The sequence below is a fragment of the Pan paniscus genome, chromosome 9, assembly GCF_029289425.2.
Source record: "Pan paniscus chromosome 9, NHGRI_mPanPan1-v2.0_pri, whole genome shotgun sequence".
Lineage (NCBI taxonomy): Eukaryota > Metazoa > Chordata > Mammalia > Primates > Hominidae > Pan > Pan paniscus.
In genome coordinates, this window is record NC_073258.2 from 96,007,718 (window position 1) to 96,023,227 (window position 15,510).

The following is a 15,510-nucleotide window of genomic DNA, read 5'->3' on the forward strand; positions in this document are numbered from 1 at the left end:
CTGCAGTCTGTTTCCTCTTCTCAACTACAATTCCCATGGTCTTGTCTTGTTCACAGAACCTGCTCAAAGAGCATCTATTAAATGAAGGAACCCAACTTTCATCACATGTAAAATAAACATCATTATAATCCTACCTCATAAGGTTGTTGTCAGAAAAAGTTAAACGTCATAATGAAAGTGAAACTGCGTTATGATTGGTAGATGCTTGCTATATTTTTAAAGTGTAGGCTTCATTATCTCATTCTGTACAGCTTGTATTACTTGATTATATCTTCACAGTTTCTGATGCATGCAAGGCAGACACTCTCGTTCTCACTTTATTGACGAGGAAAGTAGGATTGGTGAGACAAAATAAGTCCCTGAAGCTGCATATCTAATAGTAACACCAGTGGCTGACCTATTTGAACACATCTGTGGCAGGCACTGTGTTAATGATTTTGCATGTGTTATCTGGCAACAACACAGCGAGGTGGGGGTTATTATCTTCACTTGCACATGAGGGAACTGAAGCATAGAGAGGGTGGTTAACTTAGCCAAGGTCCCATAGTGAGTGGTTGGAAGAGTCTGGGCCATGAAGCAGACCTCCCCATCCTGATTCAATGTTCTTCTTGCAGCCTCATAGCTCCTCTTCTTCATCCCCCTACTAGACTCCTGCCAGGGCCAAGCCTCACCACTCCTTCCCTTGACATTGGCAACATTCCTCTCTCCTTAACGTTTCTCTCCTACCAAGCCTGCTTGCTGCAGGATACAAGAGTTCAGTCACTCCTTGGGAACAACCTGCAGGTCAAAACATTTTGGCTTATTGCTTCCCCTTTCTGGAAAGTCCTTTCCCTTCCTCTCTGCCTTATGAACTCCTATGTGTTCTTCCAAACCCTGGTGAACTCCTGTGTGGTTTTCCAAGTCCAATTAATATGTCACCTCTGTTGTGAAGCTTTCCCTGCTTGCACCAGACAAGAAGCATGACTTAGATCATGTGACACTTTGTTTATAGGTCTATCAAAACAAACTGACAATTTCCTGTGGGTTTGACTGATGCCCCTGTAATATTGTGATTTTTCTCTCAGGTTCTTATGTTTTCATGTCTTTTTATCCAACATGCTGTTTGCTTCGTGAATACATAAATGAATGACCCATTTACAATCACTATCAAAGCAAATTTATGGATATCAAATACTCTTCTAGAGATGAGGAAATAGGCTAAAAGGAGTGATTTGCCTAAAGTCACTCAACTGATTAAATACTGGAGCTTTGCTGGGTATGATTATGTGTGCCTATAATCCCAGCTACTCAGGAAGCTAAGGTGGGGGCAGAGGGGGTGGGTGGCAGTGACCGCTTGAGCTCAACAGTTTGAAGCCAGTCTGGCCAGCATAGTGAGACTCTGTCTCAAATAAATAAACATAAATAAATAACATAAATATTGCAGCATGAACTCAAGAGAGGTGAGGAGATTTTGTCTGGTGAAACTCAAGATTTCACATGCCTATTGCTTCCCTCTCTGGCATCTAGGGTCCTAGAACCCTCCTCCAAATGCTCCTGCAGGTGGCAACGGAGGCCAAGGAAAGGTGAAGCATTCTGGCAGAAGTTCTGGAGACAGATGAGAAGCTGAGCTCCCTGAGGGCAGGGGCAAGGTGACTTGAAGAAAGCCAGGCCAGAGGGAGCATTTTATGAATCCATCATTTGTAATCCAGAAAGAAAAGGTTTAGACAATTTTAGTGTAACCATTAGTCATAAAATTGACACTGAAGAAAGGAAAAAGCAATTGAAATAAAAGGACAGTAAATAACAAACTATCTTACAGGAAAAGCTACACCATGTGCCCCAAGACACCGAGCTAGAAAGTAGCAGGGGTAGTCAGTATCAGGCCCCATCGCCTCATGTTATCTGCACAGGGGGTCTCTGTCTGATGTTTGGGCACAGAGAAACAAAGTCCAGATATAGTGCATTAGACAGGACCCAGAGGGTGTTTATGCGTGGACTGATGGCCACCTCGAGGGTCAGAGCTTCTGGCTTATTGTGTCTCCAACTCTGTCCTAATACACATTTTTACCAATGGCTTGCTGAAAAAACAGAGGAAAGGTCCGTGAATTTGCCAAGGACAGGAAGCTCTGAGTGTTTGCGAGTGCCCATGTGGAGAACAGGGAATTGTACAAGTTCGAGCTGTGTGGGCCAATAGGGAAATGGAACAAAGGGACATTTTACCTTTGTGTTCAAAATAATTAGACAAGGACAGCATGGAAGAGACACGGCTTCAGTAATAGTGTGTGTTGAAAAGAATGGGGCTGGGGCATTTATTACAACAACCGACATTTGTGCAGCATTTATGAGGCATTTTCATTACTCCTTATGACACATTAGAAGTGGTAACGGGGAAACCAAGGCTGGGAGTATCTTGTGTAATTAAGCGGCAGAGCTGTAGTGTGAATTGTGTCTCTGTAACCCTGGGGTTACTTCTCTTCTTTTGTTCCCCATCTCTAACCAAGCGGCATGCTCTGCTTGTTCTTTTTTGTGAATGTCTCTCACCTCCAATGCAGCCATCCATCCTGTTAAAGGAGTGGATTATCCATGTCTTTCTGAGACTATTGTACAACCTCCTCATTTAATCTCATTTCTCTTTCCTCCCATTAATTTTATATATGCCACATGAGCCGGATTACCAGATTTAGCAAAAAGCAAAAACAAAAAGCCAAGATACTCAGTTACATTGTTACATTTGAATTTTAAAAATGAATAATTTTTATTATATGGGACATACTTGTATTAAAAATTATTTGTTGTTTATCTGAAATTCAAATTTAACTGTGCATTCTGTATTTTATATGGCAACCCTGATAATCATGAAATACCATTTCCATCATTCCAAAATTATCCATTAGTTCCCTGTTACCTGAAGGACAGGGGCCTCAAACTCGAATTTTCACAGGTAGGTGACATAAACATACAAATTAAGTGACTAGTTGGTTAAGTGGGGCCTGAAGCTAAATTCAAAATTGAAGAGCAAATGTTCCCTGACCCCAGACATTCCAATTCAGACTTTAAACATATATAATCAACTCCAATAAAAGCAAAAAAGAAACACACACACACACATACACACACACTCACACTCACACATCCATAGCCATCAGAGAGTCTGGCTTCTAATCTGAAACCTGGGCTAAACCAAACCACTTGGCCTGGAATTGGAGGCCCCTGATTGGCCTTTCTGCCCTTCACTCTCACCACTCTCCACCATGGGCCCTCCCATCTCTCCTCCACCAGCTCATCATGGATGGCCTCCCTAACCCATAGCCATCTTCTTACCATGCCAGTCTCACAGGCCACTCAAGTCCACAGTGATCTTTCCCTTTCCATGGTCAATTTTGGCTCCTCTCTGTCCCAGGGACACGTTTAGCGGTCACATCATTTTTCTCTCCAACACCTGAAAGGGAATACAGGAAGTGACTTTGAGAGGCCCCTACCATATGCCAAGTCCCCTAAAAAGATCTTTGCTTATTTTTGTTCCCTCTCTCCTTAGTGAGATGGTGAAGTACTCAAGGGTAACAACCCTGTCTCATACGATTCCAAATGGTATATTGAGCTTTGCTATAACATCCATGCTCAATATATACTTTCTTACTGACAGGTCCAAGAGTGTACAAACTCGTGAACTCAGTGACCGCAGACTGGAAGTAAAATCACAAACCAGTGCTTCCCCCACCCCCACGCTTCCTTGGTACACCCCTGTCACCTTCCAATTCTGGCTTCGAGCATTTTTCAAGTCTGAGGCTTTAGCCCAAATTTAAGCTTTGGCTTAAATAACATCTATTTTTTTTTTTCCAGAGCTGATAAGAGCTTACATTTGAAAGATGGTTCTTTTTTTGGTCTCAGTCCTGCTGGGTAGTTGTGCCTTATTAGAAAATTATCCATAGCACTTTCAAAGTCCTCCTCATGAGCATGTTGAACTGAGCCAGACTTGGAGCTTTGAATGGAATGCCATTTAATCTTGGCAAAGGTCCACCTTTTGTTTCTAAGGAGGGAAAAAGCCTAAGGAACATGGGTGACTTAGGGACCGTTTGCACTTAGACCTGATCTGCTGGGGAAAGGTTCGGAATCCTGGAAATACACAAATTAGACACTGAGCTGGGAAAAAGAAAGAGACAAGCACTGGCCAGGCAACCTTCAGTTTTGCTAACGCCAAAGATTTTAAAAATATCATCCCCTTCTTAGGATTCCTTGGCCTGCCTAGCTATGTTCTGGCTGAGATGTGCTGAGCTGGGCTGGGCTGCCGGCTCCGGGACTGGTTTGTAGCCAGCTGTGCCTTCAAAGAGCTCTCTCTTCAAGACTTCCTCCAACTCTAGATTCCACAACTGCCTCCAGGAGCTGCTGGGCCAGGGAGGGCCCTTCTGGAAGCCTGGTTGCCTTTTGAATTCTGTTTTTACTCTTTTTTTTCTTTATAAACAGATTCTCTTCATTTCAGTGGGAAAAGGTGTCGTGACAGATCCATGTCTCTATTTTACCCTTAGGCCTCAAACTTCTTCATGGGAAAAAATGGCTTCTCTTTTTTAATTGAATGAACTAGAAGAAGTTCATTGTTATTCATCAACTTCAAAGAGACTATATGAGGCCCCTTGGCCAGGACTACAGAGCAGTATTTTTTAATCAGAAATTATGGCCAAAAAGAAGAGACCAGAACACATGGGTGAGTGTTACTGAATTATTGGTTTTCCTTAAATAGTCTAGTTTTGGTGTGTGAGAGGAAGAAAGTTGCAAGTGCTTATGTGCCAGGTACTGTGCTAAGATCTGAGGATGCAGAAATGAAGAAAATGCAATCCCTGGCCCTCCCACCTGTTGGGGGAAGTGGACTTCGCACCCTGTGGATAAGGAGTACACAGTGTAGCACTGTGGTTAGAAGCACCAGCTCTGTCATCACAGGGCTTGGCTTGTTTCCTGGCTCTGCTGTGGGCTGTGTGGCATTGGGCAAGTTACTTAGCTTCTCTGTGCATTATGTTTTCATCCTAAAAATGGGGTTAGTGATAAAAATCTGTGTTATATGGTTCCTGTGGGGATTTAGTGAGTTAAAATAGTTAAAGTACTTAAGCTCAGTGCTTAGCACTTTGAGTGTTTATTACTATCGTTGAGAAGATGTAGAGGAAGTATATGGGCATAGAGAGCAAGGTGCAGCTGACTGCTTGGGTGAGGCAGGGGATGCTTCAAAGAGGAGGTGACATTTGCTTTGCACTCTGAAAGATGAGTGGGAGTTCAGTAGACAAGGGTGGTGTGAGGGAACCCAGGCAGTGGGAAGCGTGGTCGGGGCAGAGAGAAGGTGATGGCTGGAAGCAGTAGCAGAAAGGCCAGTGTGGCTGCAGCCTGGGACTCTCATGTGGCTTGGGGGAAGGGAGTAAAATCACAGGCTGAGTCTGGAAAGGTGAGTTCAGGCTAGACTGAGAAAGGCTTTAAACTCCGTGTCATTAATTCATTCATATAACTCTATTATCCCCATAAAGATGAAGAAGGAAGGCATTAAAGATTATGTAATTTGCTGGGTGTGGTGGCCGACGCCTGTAATCCCAGCACTTTGGGAGGCTGAGGCTGGCGGATCACTTGAGGTCAGGAGTTCGAGACCAGCCTGGACAACATGGCAAAAACCCGTCTTTACTAAAAATACAAAAATTAGCCAGATGTGGTGGTGGGCGCCTGTAATCCCAGCTACTTGGGAGGCTGAGGCATGAGAATCGCTTGAACTCGGGAGGCAGATGTTGCAGTGAGCAGAGATGGCGCCACTGCACTCCTCCCTGGGCGACAAAGCAAGACTCCGTCTCAACATCACTGAACAAGTAGGGGGCAGAGCTGGAAGTTGATCCTGGGTGTGTCTGACTCCACAGCCTATGCCCCGAACCTTGACTTTGTGCTTTCTCACAATGCCTATGGTTGCTGCTTTAAAACAGCACTTTCCATTTGCCTTGTTAAATGGGATTGTATATGAATTATACTTCACCGTTTATTTCTAGAGAAATAAAAGAACCTAATAAAGGAATCTGACACGGACCTTGGGTGAATAAATATACCCTTAGGCTGGAGTGTATTTCAGATAGCTTGGGTAGGGAACTTGCGTGGTATCCCCAAGGCTCAGGCCCTGAGAAGGCATGGCCACCTGATACCCTGGTTCCTTTAGCACAAAATCCCCATGATAACCTCAGTTCGCATTTCTTTGAAATCTGCTTGGCAGAGCTGTGGGATACCTGAAACTCTCTGGGTCATTTTGCTTTGATCAAGGGCTTTGCTGTTATAGGGGCAGTCTCAGATCAGGTGGTGGAGGTCATCAGGCCTTGGCGAAAAGCCCAAACATCTTCCAATGGGACCAGGCCCTGTGATAGCATCTTTCCAACCCATTAATGGTCATCTGGGCTTTTTTGTTGTGGGTCCATTCTGAAGTTCCTCGCTCCCTTCTTTTCAGAGACACTCACTGCTCAAGGACACTTATTCTTTAGGTTCCAGGCACCTCCTGGGAAGTAACTGGGGAGAGAAGAACAGGGCTACAGTGGGAAAGCAGACCACAGGTGCCAGGCAATTTCCTTTCTCCAAACACTTCCCTGGGGACAGCTGCCACTCATAAGCATCCTAATGCAGATCCACAAAGAACTCTTCCCTGCCCCACAATTCATTTTTTTTTTTTTAGACAGTCTTGTTCTGTCACCCAGGCTGGAGTACAGTGGTGCAATCTTAGCTCATTGCAACCTCCACCTCCCAGGTTCCAGAGATTCTCCTGCCTCAGCCTCCTGTGTAGCTTGGATTACAGGTATGCACCACCATGCCTGGCTAATTTTTGTATTTTTAGTAGAGACAGGGTTTCACCATGTTGGTCAGGCTGGTCTCAAACTCCTGACCTCAGGTGATCCACCCACCTCGGCCTCCCAAAGTGCTGGGATTACAGGCATGAGCCACCGTGCCCAGCCCACAATTCAGTCTTATTCTCTGTCTTTCCCTTTATAATGCTGACTACAATTTGTAGTTTTATAATTTCGTGGTTTTCTTGCTTACTATCCACCTTCTCACTCCCCTGACTGTGAGCTCCATATGGCAGGGGCCACATCCATTTTATTTCCTGTTGTAGCCAGCATTGAGGACTGGGGTGGCAGATGGTCTTTTTTCCTGCAACTCTGGCAGTTCCTTTTCTCTCTCCTTTGTCCCCACTAGTGCATTCTCCTCTTCCTGGCCTTTAAGCATTGGGATCCCTCAAGACTGGCTCTTTGGTTACCTTTATCTCTCGCTTTTTCCTAAACCCTCACCCAGGTATAAAGCTTCAATTAGTCTACCTGACATCTTTGCAGATCTTAAAGGCATCTCAGATTCCCAAGTTATCAAGGCAATACACGTGATCTTTTCCCTAGAACTTGGCTCCTTCCCAGTGTTCTGTGAGTAAATGGCTGCATCAGGCAGCAATATGGGCAAGACAGAAACGAAGGAGTCATCCTGACGCCTCCTTATTGTTTACCCTCCCCGCAAGCCAATCACTTAGACTTGTTGATTTTTACCTATTGTTCAAATCCACCTACCGCTCCTCATCTCTGCTGTTCGTACTGTAGCCTTCACTGCCTGCTCTTTTCACCTGACTAGCTTATTAATGAGCCTTCCTGCTTCTGTTCTGGTCCCCCTCCATTTGTTATGCTCCAGTCAGAGCATCCTTGAAATGCAAATCTGATCATTTCACTATCATTACCCATCCCCCGCCCCCAACACACACACACACACACAATTCTCTGACAGCCTCCATTGCTCTTACAATAAAAGCCAACATCCAGCTAGGTGTGGTGGCTCATGCCTGTAATCCCAGCAATTTGGGAGGCCGAGACCAGCAGATCACTTGAGGTCAGGAGTTTGAGTCCAGTATGGCCAACATGGTGAAACCCCATCTCTGCTAAAAATACAAAAATTAGCCTGGCGTGGTGGTGTGCACCTGTAGTCCCAGCTACTCAGGAGGCTGAGGCAGGAGAATTGCTTGAATGCAGGAGGGGGAGGTTGCAGTGAGCTGAGATTGCACCACTGCACTGCAGCTTGAATCAACATGGTTAACATGGTGTCAACATGGTGACAGAACAAGACTCCATCTAAAAAAAAAAGAAAAAAAAAAAGCCAACATCCTTTGTTTGTGTGGGCTTTAAAGGCTTTGTAGCCCAGACCATACAGTAGGCTGACTTTGGCAATGCACTCTCTGGCTGATCTCTTATGATCCCCCAGTCTCTGGTCTTTGTGTTGGGAGGCACCTCACTCTGGCAAGCCACTCTCTTGGACAGTGTTCCTTCGAGACAGCTCCAGCCTGGTTACCTTCCAAGGTCTTCTCTTGACCTACAGAGAGCTCACATATCCTTGCCCTGCCAAATACTGGAAGGGCAATTTTTCTTGTGGCTGTCCTCTCTCTTGGGTTTGCATGCCTATATGGGCAGCAAGCTGCCTGAATGCTTTCTTTTAGATTGGAATTGAATGCCAGTCTATATTGTTCCTTAAACTCCACAAGATTTGTACAAATGCCTCAGAATGAACTCCTTGAAGGGAGCCGGAACTCGAAGCATAGCACTTTCTAAACAAACCCTCTCTTTTTGCCTCTTCAACCTCCACTCTTTCATAGCCAGGAGTGGGGTTGAAGTAAGGCTCCCAAAACGGGTTTGGGATCACCACTTTTGCAAATCCTTAATGTGCCATCATTTCACTTTGCAATGTGGGAACACATTGCCACCTCTTGAATGAATCCTTTTGGGGCCACGGCCAGCACTGAGTAGTTCTATTTACAGAATCCTGTTTTAGAGAGAGAAGATGCTCACTTGATGGAAGGAGTCAGTTAGAATCTACCATTTTCAGACAAGAAGGGGCATGTTCCTTTTGGAAAAGCTGGGTGGGCACAGTCCTGAGCAGTTAGAGGCATCATAACAGCACCAGGAAGCTGAATGCGAGGGCATAAGAGCTAACTTGACTTCTTCGCTGATATGCCTGTTGCCTCAAGTTAGAGTGAAGGTCTTTTGAAACTCCTAACTTGGCCCAACTCCTTTTTACCTCTTACCCTCCCGGTCATTCCCTGTACCCCATCTGGGGGCCCTCCCCAGGGATAGCTCCTGGCCTCAGCCTAGAGGAGCTGCTTCTGTCAGAGATTACTCTATAAGAGGCATCCCCGCCCGGGCGCGGTGGCTCACGCCTGTAATCCCAGCACTTTGGGAGGCCGAGGCGGGCGGATCACGAGGTCAGGAGATCAAGACCATCCTGGCTAACACCGTGAAACCCTGTCTCTACTAAAAATACAAAAAAATTAGCCGAGCGTGGTGCCGGGGACCTGTAGTCCCAGTTACTCAGGAGGCTGAGGCAGGAGAATGGCGTGAACCCGGGGGGCGGAGCTTGCAGTGAACGGACATCGCGCCACTGCGCTCCAGCCTGGGCGACAGAGCGAGACTCCGTCTCAAAAAAAAAAAAAAAAGAGGCATCCCCCAACTCTGGGCCACAGCTGGAGACCTAAGTACTGCTGCACTCTGGCCAGGTTGGACAGCCGCACTTCTCTTGAACACTACCCAGAATCTCCACTTCAATCAAGTGGTAAGAAGGGTCCTTCTCTCTTGCCCAGGAGTCCCGTGGCTGTCTGGGCCTTGCCCCTCCCTGAGTCGTTAGTCCATTCACAGAGTATTTCTCTCTCATCTCACCACGGCCAGCACTGTACAAATTCATGAAGGAGATGCAATTTGTCTGAAGTGCTTATGACCAAGGGGAGGGGCATTTCATGCACATTGGTGTAAATTGGCACAACCTTTCTGAAAAGCAATTCAGAAATGTGTATCAAGAGTATTAAGGGTGTTTTTTGCCGTTTGAGAAATTCCATTTCAGTAACTTCCATTTCAAAAGCAGTTTCTAACAGGTTTGTCATGGGGCGTTTGTTTTCACCTTGGGAAATCCATCTTTGATGTCGCGTCTTCTGAATTCTATTTGATTTGCTCCTTTAATAACGTCATGAAACTCTGTCAGTTTCCCAGCTATATATGGAACACAGAAAGAGAGTGTAGGCAGTCAAGGTGGATTTAAGGCTGTGTAACTCTGTGAATAGTGTTGTCGAAGAGAGAGGCTGCTCCCAAAAGACATATGGTTTCCAAAAGCAGACTGGTGTGGTGCTGAGTGAATAAACGTTGTGTGGGGATCTTGTAAAACGGGAAATTTTATGAGCCCCTCACCTCCCATTCTGATTCAGCAAGTCACGGTGGTTTCCAGGAATGTCTATTTTTAACAAGATTTCCTGTAGATTTTGATGCTCAGATAGCGGTCTGATAATCACGGCTTAGAATGTAATCTACCATAGTCTATTTCATTTTTAAGAAATGCTACTAGATCTTATTTTGATGGAATATTGTATGTCACATGGGATCCATGCATTCAAGAAATATCTGAAATACTAGACAAGCATTCTCACTGGCAAATTATAGGGAGGAGTGTAATTTCAAAAAATATTACATAACCCATATGCCATACTTTCAAGTGCACAAAATGCATATAGACACAGAAAAATCTAGAATGATTTCGGTATGCAAAGTATTCTGCTCACTAGCAAGCACAGGCACTTCATTTCTTTCCTAGGTGTCATGTGACAAATGGGTGCCTGTTTCTATTTCACCTTTCTAGCACTTCTTAGGCACCAACCCTAAAGATGTGGTCTTAGAAAAAGCTGGATTTTTTTTTTTTTTTCTCATTTCTGCCTAATTCAGCTGTTGACTTTCCATTTCACCTGCAGGCCAGTTTGGTAAATCAGAGCTGCAGTTATTTTTGCTGTTAGGAAGATATCTATTGGGTGGAGTTAATAATACAATTTTGTCCAGTGGTTCTCAAAATGTATCAGGCATTGAAATCACCAGGAACGCTTTTCAAAACTGAATGCACTGGATTTACCTCAGTCCAATTACATCAGCATCTCAAGGTTGGGGTTTGTTCTCAGGTCTTCAGATGACTCTAGGTGCAGTATGGTTGAGAACTATTAATTTGGCCTAAATTCCACCCGGGGTAGCAATAAAAGTGTAGCAGGGGCCCGGTGCGGTGGCTCACACCTGTAATCCCAGCACTTTGGGAGGCGGAGGTGGGGGGATCACGAGGTCAGGAGATCGAGACCATCCTGGCTAACATGGTGAAACCCTGTCTCTATTAAAAATACAAAAAACTAGCGGGGCATGGTTCAGGTGCCTGAAATCCCAGCTACTTGGGAGGCTGAGGCAGGAGAATCGCTTAAACCCAGGAGGCGGAGGTGGCAGTGAGCTGAGATTGTGCCACTGCACTCCAGCCTGGGCGACAGAGACTCCATCTCAAAATAAATAAATAAATAAATTAATTAATTTAAAAAAAGTGTAGCAGGAACCTTCATTGAACAGTCAGGAGAAAAAGATGTTTTTCTCTTGTGCCCTACCCCCATTCATGATTTCATGATTGCCTCTGTGTCCACCTGTCCTTCTGTGGTTCGGTTTGCTGTTTTAAAATTCTTTTCTTTTCCTTACAGCCTTCCATTATTCTTCTGTGGTGTGTACCTGTATTGAAGTTTTATTACATTTAGACCTTTTTATTACATTAGTCCTTTTATAATCTAACCGTTTTCCCTTGGAGTATGACCATGTTATACAGGATGCTTTTTAAAAAATGGAGGTTCCTGGGTCCTTGTGCTGTACTCACTAGATCAGAACCTTTCTCTGTCTCTCTGTCCATGTATATACATATATAGGGATTTATTAGAGAAATTGGCTCATGTGATTATAGAGGCTGAGAAGTCCCACATTAGGCCATACACAAGCTGGAGAACCAGGGAAACCAATAGCATGGTCCAGTCCATGTCCAAAGGCCTCAGAACCAAAGAAGCCAATGGCATGGCATAACTCCCACTTTGAGGGGCAGGCCAAGACCCCAGGGAGCTGCTAGAGCAAATTTCGAAGCCCAAAGGCCAGAGAACCTGGAATTCTGACATTCAAGAACTCCAGGCAGGAGAAGGGCATCCCTGCTCCAGAAGGGAAAGTAAGAATTTGCCCTTCCTCCATCTTTTTGTTCCATCCAGGCATCCAGCTGATTGGATGGCAGCTGCCCTTGCCGAGGGCAGACCTTACCCACTCAGTCCACCAACTCAAATGCCAATCTCCTTCAGAAACACCCTCGGAGACACAACCGGGACAGCCCAATAATTCTAGTGAAATGCCAGGGCACTTGATTTTCCCTTTCAGCAGAAGAGGGATGGGCTCAGTGCCCACTGAAGCACTGAGAATAATTAATGCTTTACTAGCTATCTGGGTATCCTGTAGCCCAATCAAGTTGACACACAAAATCAACCATCACACTCAGTGATTCTTATATTCGAAAGTTTGAGTATTTCTGTCCTAATTGTACCAGTCCAGGTATGGGTACAGTCATGCTTAGGGTCTAAAACATTGAGGGTGAAGGCCTAAGAACAAGCTTAACAGGAATGTGATATATTTCAACTCCACAAAGGTGAACATTCTGAGGGCAGAGATGAGCAAAGGGCTGATTATTAAGTTACCAACTATAGTGACTCTGGTTTAGTAATATAAGTAAAAATCCCTAAGACTATCCAAGGCTATCCTTAATAGACTGTGATATAAGGAAGAAAATTTCCAGTCTAGATTCTCTATGGATAAAGCACTGGCCACCTCCAGCATTTACATCCTGTCAGTTATCTATTGCTACAACAATGCTGTACTGTGTAATATACAACCAGAAAACCTCAATGGTGCACAACAGTAAATATCAAGTTTTGCTCATGAGTCGGTGGATTGACTGGGTGATTCTGCTGGTCTAACTGGGTTTGATAGGGTACCTCCATGAGTTTCCAGTCAGTTCTAGGTAAGCTAGTTGACTTTACTGGTCTTAGATGGTTTTTTTCACATGTGCTGAGCCTCAGCCAGAGCATCTGGGACAACTGAGCTTGCTCCAGGTGGCTCATTCTCCAGCAGACTAGCCCAGGCATGGCAGGATCCAGAAAGAGAGAAGCATGCACTCTGTTAAAGCCTAGGTCTGCAGCGTATACAGTGTCACTTCTGCTGCATTCTATTGGCCAATTCAAGTCACAGGATGAGCCCAGATTCAAGAGTGCAGAAATAGACTCTACCTCTTGATGAGAGAACTTGTAAAGTCACATTCCAAAATGTTTGAGTATGGATTTATGCAAACAATCAGCTACATCCACTGGGGCCAGTTATGTAAACAATCAGCTACATCCATTACCCAAGCTTTACCTGTTTACCTAACGCTTAGTTACAAGGCATCAAGTTCTGAAGGTTATCATATTGCTCCCAGGCATCAAAAAAGTTTGTGTGCACATACCTGGGAAGGTAAGGCCTTGCATGTCAACAGTTTGCTTTGAGTATCTTATACTTTATCAATGATGTACATCAAGGGGGATGTGCAATGTATTCAGGAAATTATTCGAGATATTCAGAAAATTCCCACATACTCAAAGAATGCCTTATGGTTACCTTGAAGATCCTGTTTTTATGCTGCCCTGAAATTCTAGACAGTCTCTGATTGCTGTTGTTTCAAAGTGGGACACATCATTGTGCTAAAAACTCATTGAAAATGGCTCCTTTTTAAATCTGCCTCAATCTGGCTTTCACTTCCTTTTCTAAGTGAAGAAGTACAAATAGCTTATCCTATAACCTTTAGACACTGCACTGTTTGACCAAACTATACTTTCCAAATTCATCTTGTAACGTGAAGTCCCACACATATGGCCTGAACATCACACTCTGGATTTTTGTTTCCTCTGTCTCTTTTACCTTCAACATGATGTTCCTCAGTCTCTGCAAATCCAAATCTTAACAATCCTATGGTGTCTGCTTAAATATGGCCTTCTGCTTAAAAAACCCTTCACTGATAACCCCAAACAAAAGTGTGCTTGTTTCCTCCTTATGTTGCAAAGAGAGGGGAAAAATAGCAAGTAAATTCAGACAAATCTGAGAACAGTTCTACCATTCACTTACTGTTAGACTCAGACATGGTGCTTAATTTTGCTAAGCTTATTTTTCTTAACTCTCTAAGATGGGGAAAATATCCACCTCCAGGATGATTATAATAAAAATACTGTATTAAAAGTTCTAACATTTACAAGGTCCTTGATAAATGATGGCTTTTTTATGACCCCATGTACAAGCCATTATCTTCTTATTTTCTATACTGTTTAATGCCCAACCAATGCCTGTGTTACTGTTTTGCTCCCTGCACTTCCCTCTTCTTAAGGACAAGGGTTATGTCTTCCTTCTTATTGCTTTTCTCTGCATTTTACAGATGAGGAAACTGAGGAACCACACGATTAAGTAACTTGTTCAAAGGCAGACAATTAGCAATACTGGAGTTGAGATTTGAATTTATTTTAGGAACTAATTTCTAAACCCCTACCCTGTGTGTACTTCCTTGTCTTAGCCTGGCTTCCCCCTGGAAATAAAGCCTGAGACCAAGGTTTATTTGCCACTGGGTTGAAGGAGGTGGGCAGGAGTGAAGGACAGGTGGGGTGAAATAGGAAAGGAGGGACAACTGATAGAGTTGGACTGGTGCTCAATCCCACCAAATCCTCTAAGTTTCAAAACTGTGGCTTGGGCAATGAAAGGAAGCACCGGTTATGGGTTAGCCAGAGTTAACTTCTTGCACTTTTGGTTGTGCATACTTAGCAGAAAGGCAGTACCCTCTGGCATCCTACCAAAAGCACTCAGGGAAGCTCCGAGGCAGGAGGCCAGAAGTAAGCAGTCCAGGACCACGAGAGCAGTATCTGTGAAAATTGGGCAAAAGTTTGCAGAGAACTGGTTGCCACCACACCAGCACTGAAGTTAGAAATGGGCAAGGTGACTGTGAAGGGGTGTACAAGAGGTGTGCACTATGTGCCTCTTAGCAAGTAAAGGAGAGAGTCAACGTGTGCTGAAAAGTACTGTAACCAGGAGAGTTTTCCTGAATTTCACCTAGATGTGAAGATGACGGATTTGTTTGTTTATTTTAGGAGCATTCCTGTGTAGGAAAGAGTATTAAGAATTCTTGCCAAGGCTTGGTGCAGTGGCTTACGCCTGTAATCCCAGCACTTTGGGAGGCCAAGGCGAGCGAATTACTTGGGGTCAGAAGTTCGAGACCAGCCTGGCCAACATGGCCAAACCCTGTCTCTACTAAAAATACAAAAATTAGCTGGGTGTGGTGGCAGTGCCTACAGTCCCAGCTACTTGGGAGGCTGAGGTGGGAGAATCACTTGAACCCGCAAGGTGGAGGTCATAGTGAGCCAAGATCGGGCTACTGCACTCCAGTCTGGGCGACAGAGCAATTCTCCATCTAAAAAAAAAAAAATTCTTGCCTCAAATTCCTTTTAAAGAGTTTTTTTATGGGAAGGTTTTGGGCTCATTTGTGTTTTGAAACATGCAAGTACATGAGATTATGGGAGAAGAGACATTTTCTGAGATGTTCATCTAAATCCACAGAAAGAGAAGCCTATGTTAGAAAGTTACATGTATTAAAAAGTATGACTTGAATTCATAATTCTTACCA

At 44.4% G+C, this 15,510-nt stretch overlaps 1 protein-coding gene across 3 annotated transcripts in view; it reads left to right on the top strand.

Moving 5' to 3' along the window:
• The window catches only part of ENDOD1 (endonuclease domain containing 1), a 125,891-nt gene that overhangs the window by 64,207 nt on the left and 46,174 nt on the right, over positions 1 to 15,510 (top strand). For all 3 annotated transcript variants that reach the window (XM_063608237.1, XM_003828413.6, XM_034933565.3), the window contains exon 3: positions 4,503 to 4,678. The gene's annotated coding sequence lies outside the window, so the exon portion shown is untranslated. The remainder of the gene's footprint in view (positions 1 to 4,502; positions 4,679 to 15,510) is intronic.